At 37.8% G+C, this 7,731-nt stretch overlaps 1 pseudogene; it reads right to left on the reverse strand.

Moving 5' to 3' along the window:
- Window positions 1–955: 955 nt before the first annotated feature.
- On the reverse strand, window positions 956–5,990 carry LOC129530199 (testis-specific chromodomain protein Y 1-like; annotated as a pseudogene).
- Between the last annotated feature and the right edge of the window lie 1,741 nt (window positions 5,991–7,731).

A 7,731-nucleotide genomic window follows, 5' to 3' on the forward strand; every position in this document is an offset into this window, starting at 1 on the left:
TGTCATTTCTATGTATCTGGATTCCACTGCATTCTTCAGTGCCTGCAGAAAGGAAAGCTTGTGGTATGGCTGATTCACCCAAAAATTTTCAGGGAGCTGTCACCTGTACTAGCACTTGATCTGCTTGCCTCATTCCAGATAATATGCCTAGCTGTGTGAAGTGGCTGAGCTCAACCATCACTTACTCATACATCTGCCTCCATTCTGTGCCTGGCGCATCCATAGTGAAATGAAACCTAAGCCCATAGTTTGAGCTGAGTGCAGCCTGCAAGATGGGTTTGTACAATTAGAAAGCAAGCTCAAGAGAAACTTGTGCAAAGGTGCCATCATCCACAGAGATTCTTGGCTGTCGAAGTGACACCCTAGAGTTCCTGTACCAATGGTGAAATTCCTCACCAGTGGCCACTGGATTGTTCAATTATGCCTATGCAATGGAGCCTCCATAAAAACGAACAGGACGGGATTCAGAGAGCTTCTGGTTAGCTGAACACATACAGTGTTCTAGAAAATTGTGTGCACATAACAACAGACAATGATAATCTCAAATTTCCTACAGAGTGTAGGGGGCCTTTATTTGTTTTGAAGGAAGTTTCTGCCTTTAGTAATGTGTCCATAATTTTAACTTATTAACTAGAACATACTCTAAGTTAACCTAAAACTAAATCTGCACATTATAAAGTTTAGAACTTGGATATCTCCACAAAAATGATTCCATAATTCACTAATAGGGTGCAACAAGTTTTACTTTAGAGAGATAAATATTCTTTTGTCAACTGGGTAACAACTAGACATTTATAATAGAAAAGACAATCAAGTGATATCTCAACAAAAATTCTAATCATATGTTCAGTTTAGGAGAATGATCAGTGAATTTTGTGTCAGAAATATTTATTCTAAAAGATAAGTTTTTTAATTTATAATTTTGTGTCTCTGAAGTATTTGTGCCACTATAAAGTCAAAGGCACCATCTCTGATAGTTCTGTGCCTTTCTTTGTGGTAGGGAAGCTGAGGCTGCCTCATACCCCAGTAGACTCTGTATTCTAGGATATAAAAATGAGAAAAATAAACATTATTACAGAATTCTCTGTCATCCACATCTAATAAAACACAATTCTGGTTCTATATATAGTAGTAGCCATAGATACAAATTAGGGCAGTCTAGTACCCATCAGTCTGCTTTTGTATTTGGTCTTTTGTGTGCATAGAATAATCACATTTGGGAAAATAAGTTATTTTATTGCTCATTTAATGTTGCAGTGCTTAAAAATGCCTTGACAATTTAAATTCATAGCTTGGATCTTTCCAATTATCTTTCCAAGCCTTAGCTGTGATTGAAATTGTTTTGGGCAATGAAGACAGCAAATCATTATGCATTTGTCTCAGCTTAGTTCTTGTGTCCTGAGCAGACAGACTGACGATTAAATCTCATCAGTTTTATTCTACACATACTTAAACAAGGATTCCCTTCTTTTTTTTTTTTTTTGAGACGGGGTCTCGCTCTGTCACCCGGTATCACCCAGACTGGAGTGCAGTGGTGCGATTTTGGCTCACTGCAAGCTCTGCCTCCCGCGTTCACGCCATTCTCCTGCCTCAGCCTCCGAAGTAGCAGGGACTACAGGCTCCCATTACCACACTTGGCTAATTTTTTTGTATATTTTTAGTAGAGACCGGGTTTCACCGGGTTAGCCAGGATGGTCTCGATCTACTGACCTCGTGATCCACCCACCTCGGCCTCCCAAAGTGCAGGGATTACAGGCGTGAGTCACCGTGCCCGGCCACTTTAACATGGATTCTATCCCTTGTGCTGACCTCATATCTTCCTCATTACCTCCAACTCCATCTTAATACTACAGTGAACAAGGGCCTTACATTCTTCCAGTGCATCTTGATTACATGAGGCAAGCTCCTTAATTTGAATCACAACCCCTTGGGTGAAAGTTGCAGTCAAAAATGCTTGAGAGACCAGGCGTTTGGCACATGCCTCCCATGCAGTCAGCTTTTGCCCAGCAATTAATATTTCATTGGCAGATGTTTCGCCCATCATTTTTGGAAACGTAACAGTAGAACAGCCATCTGGACTCTGTCCAAAGGTCATATAAGGGGTTTGGAACCAAGTCTTTTCATTAGCCCACACGACATCACGAAGAGGCAGTATGGATTCACCTAGTCCCGTGGCAGGGCCATTGACTGATACGATAATAGGCTTTTTAAATTGAATTAAAGTATTCACAAAGTTCTTGATGGTGTCCACAATCTCAAGTCTTGCTCTCTTTCTGTCATTCCTTAAGTGCTTCACAAAGTACCCAAAATCAAGACCACAGCAAAAGACATTTCCAGCTGCACAGAACAGCACAAGCTTGCTGTCATCCACAAAATCCCTATTCAGAGCATTAACCATTTATTTAATTACTTCTGTATTCACTGCATATTTTTCTGTTGATTGAGTTGATAGTGATATTTGGGTGAATCCATCCTCTTCCTTCATGAGAATGTGTCTGTATGTGCTGGAATTTTCTGTTAGCCTTATGGTGAAGTACATCTTCTTGATAAAAGGCTGGTCTCTGCCATCATCAGTGACATTTATTTGCCCTCATTTCCCTCTTGGAACTGATGTGTGTATGTCTGTTGTTCTATTGGCTGCTAATGGGTCTATTAATGTCACTATACCTTTTTTGGTAGCTGAGCCTGTGGCCAAGGAAGCAGTAAGTGAGCCTGACATCTGAGACATTAGCAGGTGTATCTCGGTCCTGTTCTTTATTCCAACCTGTTCTACACCAGAACCTGATAAAGTCCTGATGGGCTTCCCTTCTATCCCCTTGAAGACCACTGTGTCCTGCAGATCTACCATAAAAGGGTCCAGTTTCTCAAGCTCCTGAAAGCCACTCACAGTTTTCTTGTTAAAGGGACTGTGAGGTGCAAATGTCTTCATAGTTGAGTTTACTGCCTCCATATTCTTGTGTCAAAGAGAAGTGAAGCTGCCTTTCTCCTAACATTCTTGCTGGCAGCAAATAACTGGCTGTTTTTGGATTTGTAGTGTTTGCCAGTCACCAGCATGTTAGGAGAGTTCTTAGAAAACTTGGGGTTGGTAGATCTGGAAGTCCCTCTAGCATGGTTTGAAAAAATTCTACTTGCTCTGGTCCATGTATTTTTTTTTCTGTTTTTCAGTCTGTCGTCTGTTAAAATCATACATTTTTCACAGTTCATGAGGTGCTGCTTTTGTTCCCAAGTGTCATACTGCTTGTCATAAGCTTTCCACTTAAAATAATGTGCTTAGTGGTCTTGGAGTAAATGTTATTTGGCTTGGCCCTGAACATTTTTCTTGGATTCATCTGGAACTGAAGTTATGATTTATAGAAGCTACTAAGCTCAGCCTTGGAACTTGGCCCTGGACAAAAAAAGGAAGTGACAGGTCAGCCTGAGACCTTTGTTTGGGACCAAACACAGGCTGAAGTAATGTCTCATGGCCACAATAATTAAGGAGTCTGCAAGATGCAAAGTTCAATTAGGAACAAAAAGTTAACAAGCAAAAGAAGAAAACTCTTCACAGCGAAGAAGTGATTTGAGAGAGTTTCCAACTGTAAAGCCTGGTCAGGGCTTTCTATGAACTGGAAAGAACAAAATGTTCTGAGGTGTCTCTGGGCTGTCTTGAAGGAAGCACTACTTAGCTAGTTTCAGCACCTGGCCTGGGAAAAATGAGAGGCTAAAGTAAAAGCTTTGTCTGGAACATTGGGCCGAGGGAAAAGAGAAGCTGAAGGGATAATTAATAAATGCTTGGCTCACATGTCCAAAATAGAAAAAATATATTACATCAGAACCCACTAGAGCCTATCGTGTGTTATGCCCACAAATGGAGGAGTGTGTATTTTCTTGAAGTCTGCTGGTTATATGAATGACGAAGGCATTTATTCTTTTGGCCTTGTTCCCTTATCTGTATAGCCATGAATATGTTTTAGGCAAAAATGACAAATTCATTTTCATATTCTGCCTTGTTGTCTTATTAGTGCAGTTGTGGATATACCTTTAGGCTATCATCCTCTTCATTTTTTTTTTATCAGTGTCTGCCTCCTAAGTTTTCAGGCTGTTCCTCTGTGTAAAAGAGTTTTTCCAAAAACTGCTTCTAGCTTCCTCACTTCTTTTTTCTCTCACACTTTCATGAAAGTAATTTTGTATATTTTGTAGATTAAACAACATCTGTGTTAAGGGCTTTTCTGTGCAGTTTTTCACTTTTGTCATGGAATCTATCAAAGCTCACATTAGAGTACATTTGAAATTTTTGTGTTAGCCATGTTCAATTTGTACTTTCTTCTTTTAAAATAAATGTTTTTAATAAAGGAATACATTGTTTTAATGCTTAGAATTCAAAATTTGAAACTCTAGTCCTGGGGTTTTCGTTTTAGTAGATGTAAGTTTGTAAAATATGTTTGATGTTTGTCTGCTTTCTGCTATAAAACTCCTAAAACCTTTGGAATCTCCAAAGTGCTGTCTTTTAATATGATAATATTGATGTAGATCTGCACGCTGGGGCTTTTCAATGAAAAGACAATGGCATGATTTAATGGTAGGAACTCTCAGATGCACTCTGCGTCATTCTGAAATGGGAGAGATGCTGCAGGTAACGGCAGCGGCAGCCCATTTAGAGAGGCTGCCGTGAAGATTTCAGGTGCAATGAGGGAGGTGAAGCCAGAACTGTGCACTCTGTGAAACTGGTGGAAACAGAGAAAAGGCAGAAACCACACTCACTTCCAAGTGGAATTATAAGGAGCCCCACTTACTCAGGAACAGTGGCAGCTGCCCCACCACAGCTGCAGACTCAAGCACCCATCTACTTTCCAAGGTGTGGGAAGCCATCCTTCCAACAAATTCCCTGAAGTTCCCGTTCCCATTGCCTGGCCTCTCCAAGCTCCCAGTGCCCACTCTGACATTGTGCAAATGTGCCATCATCCACAGTTTCTTTGCTGGTGAAGCCATACCCTTGAGATCCTGTGACAAATGTCATTCATCAACAGTGGCCAGTGGATTATTCATTTATGCCTATATAATGGAACTTCCATAGAAACCAACAGGAAAGGATCCAGAAAGCTTCTGGTAGCTGAACAGGTAGAGTATTCTAGAAAATTGTGTGCACATAAAAACAGACACCAATAATTTTTAATGTCATGCTGAGTGTAGGAGTCTTTTCCTTATTTTGAAAGAAGTTTCTGTTTTTAATAATGTGTCTAGAATTTTAACTTGTTAACTAGAACATACTCTAAGTTAATCTATGTCTACACAGGATAAACATTAAAACATGGATATTTCCACAAAAATGATTCCATAATTCACCTAGAGTGCAATATGTTTTACTTTAGAGAGATAAAGGTTTCTTTATGTTAAGTGAATAAGAACCAGACATTTATAAAATAAAAGAAAAGTTATATCTCAACATAAATTCTAACCATATGTTGAGTTTGGCAGAATTGATCATCAGTGAATTTTGTGTCAGAAGTATTTATCGTAAAAGACAAGTCTTTTAATTTAGAATGTTGTTTCTCTGAGTTATGTGTGACACTGTAAAGTCAAAGACACCATCACTGATAATTCTGTGTCTTTTTTTTGTGGGAGGGAGTAGAGGCTGCCTCATACCCCAGTAGCATCTGCATTCTAAGGTAAAAATAAATAACAAAAGCAAACATTACTACACAAATTTCTGCCATCCAAATCTAATAAAACACAATTCTAGTCTTATATATCATAGTAGACATAGATAAAATGTAGATCTTGCAAGAACAGTTTAGGGCTCAGCAGTCTGCTTTTATATTTGGGCTTGTGTATGCATGAAATAATCACGTTTAGGCAATGAAGCTGTTTTATTACTTATTTTAAAGTTACCGTGCTTAAAAATGTTTTGATAATTTAAATACATAGCTTGGACATTTCCAGTTCTCTGTATTCCAATTTTTGTCTTGTTTTGTGTCGACAACAGTTTCAACCTCAAACGCCTGGGAAGCCATGAAGAAAGACACAGGATTGGAGCAGTTGCTGTGCCAACTTTCTTTCAGTTGTCTCCACATAGCCACTTGTTTCTGCCTCCAGTGCTTCACCAGTTTCTGTGTATGGATGAGCCCCTTCCTCTTTGTCGCCACTGGTTTAGTGAAAGTTGTGTAAAATAGGAGCTGTGCTCTCTCCCTGAAAGTGTCCACACTTACTCCCTGATGTGACAGCTTGGGCTCTGTTTCATGGTGCCATGATAGGTGGCTCAGTAGCCTCAGGGGAGAGGAGCTAAATCCACAGCTCCTACTCTCTGATGTAGTACAGAAAGCTTTCTACCTGCCTTTTACTCTTTTTCTTTTTTAATTGTCATTGATAATATGATGACATTCAATATTCTAAAGTTATTCCACTTTTAAAGTTATGCTGGCTTACCTTCAATAACATACAAATCTCTTACCTCTGTATAGCTTCACCCCAAATATTTCACTTATTGAGTTCTCAAAATCATACCTTTATGTATTGTATGTCAAAAACACACCTGGGTGATAGTATTTTTCTTAAATATATTAGTGTTTTAAATTATATGGGAAACAAATTGTGGAGGTGCACATTGCTAATATTTTATGTTTTGTAATTGTTAATGTATTTATCTTTGCTTTAATATATACTCATTTTTGCTACTGTTTAATTTCTGTTCATTTTACCATGAAGGACAACATAAGGCATTTTTTTAAAAGTAGTCTACTGGTAAAAGTCCCAGCTTTTATTTGGAAATGTCATAATTTCTCCTTCACTTATGAATGACAATTTTTTGAACATAAGATTTCTGTTCAAAAGTTTTTTCTTACATCATTTGGTATTTGTTAGTCTATTGCTTTCTCTCTTCTGAGTTTTCAGATAAGAAATCTGCTGATTATTGTTGAGGTTTCTTTGAACATGACTAGTCACTTCTTTTGCTGCTTTCAAGATTTTCTCTCTCTTTCTTTTACAGAGTTTAGTTATCATAGAATTTGAGTTTGTTGCTTTGAGTTTCTCTTACTTGGAGTTTTTGGATCTTGGCATTCTTTGCCACTGTTGTTTCTAAATAGTCTCCCTGATTCTTTGTCTCATCCTTTGCAGTTCCATTATGTGTAAATACGGCTGCTTGATAGTGTCCCACAGCATTCTAGGCTGTGTTCTCATTTCTTTATTTTTTTCTTTCCTTTCATAATGTAATAAATAATGTCAACTACCCTTTCTTTACTATGCTGATATTTTGTTCTTCCTCCTGCTCATGTCTGCTTTTAAATATCTGTAGTGAATTGTTTTTTACTTCTATCTCTAGACATTTTAGGTTATAAAATAACTTCACTCTTTTTATTAATAAGTTTTCTTCATAATTTTTGAGCTTCTTTTGTTGATTATATTATCTTAACATGAAGCTTAATTGTTAACTATTATGTTTTAGTAAGACTGCCATTTGGGCTGTCTAAAAGAACCTCTTTTTTGTATTTTTTTTATGTTCTTAAAATAAGCCATACTTGTCTATTTCATTCTATAGTTTGTGATTTTGATTGTGCTGGAAAAGAGCATTTAAATTTAAAGTGCTGTAACACTGAAAATAACATTTTCTTCTTCTATGGTTTGGTAAGGTTTTGTTTATTCTTATATAGGCTTTTTCTCTCTTGTAAGTCAGCCTTACTGAGCTTCTTCTTGGGTCTTTTTTGAGCCTCATTGTTTTGGGGCATATATTAAAATCACAATTCATTCTATATGTATATA

The sequence above is a fragment of the Gorilla gorilla genome, chromosome Y (assembly GCF_029281585.2).
Source record: "Gorilla gorilla gorilla isolate KB3781 chromosome Y, NHGRI_mGorGor1-v2.1_pri, whole genome shotgun sequence".
Lineage (NCBI taxonomy): Eukaryota > Metazoa > Chordata > Mammalia > Primates > Hominidae > Gorilla > Gorilla gorilla.